Source organism: Etheostoma cragini, chromosome 21 (genome assembly GCF_013103735.1).
Source record: "Etheostoma cragini isolate CJK2018 chromosome 21, CSU_Ecrag_1.0, whole genome shotgun sequence".
Lineage (NCBI taxonomy): Eukaryota > Metazoa > Chordata > Actinopteri > Perciformes > Percidae > Etheostoma > Etheostoma cragini.
In genome coordinates, this window is record NC_048427.1 from 758,239 (window position 1) to 758,690 (window position 452).

The window sequence follows — 452 nt, forward strand, 5'->3', positions numbered from 1 at the left end:
CATACGCCCTAAGACCTAAGATAATTTGATCAATTAACTGCAGTTAAAGAAAGCACCGCGACTATATAAAAAAAAATTGACAGATATGTAACAACTGCTCCAGGCCTAATGATGATGTGTAGCGGTGGGTCTACTCACCGGCTGCTTGGGTGAAGGACAGCCAGACGAGTGTGTGTGTGTGTGTGTGTGTGTGTGTGTGTGTGTGTGCAGCAGATGAGTGTAGTGCTGTGCTGGGCTTCCTGTGAGGGCCAGTCGGGGCTTAGGGCCCCCTCTTATAGGCTGAGCCCCGCAGCAGATTTGGGACGCCCCGCCTCCCTGCGCTCATGTCAACACGTGTGTGCGGAGGTTTGGGGCCAAAGAGGGCGTCAGGTGTCCGGTGCCGGCACGTTCCAGTCCTTTAGGGGACTAATCGGGCGTTTGGGTTCTTATTTCTTACGTCAATTCATCATTTT

General features: G+C 52.2%; 1 protein-coding gene across 2 annotated transcripts in view; it reads right to left on the minus strand.

Annotated features, from left to right (window-relative positions):
* Window positions 1–263, minus strand: part of pde6gb (phosphodiesterase 6G, cGMP-specific, rod, gamma, paralog b) — a 4,554-nt gene extending 4,291 nt beyond the window's left edge. The window contains exon 1 of one of the 2 annotated variants that reach the window (XM_034860013.1): window positions 139–263. The gene's annotated coding sequence lies outside the window, so the exon portion shown is untranslated. The remainder of the gene's footprint in view (window positions 1–138) is intronic. The other variant, XM_034860014.1, reaches the window with a different exon arrangement.
* Window positions 264–452: the final 189 nt, after the last annotated feature.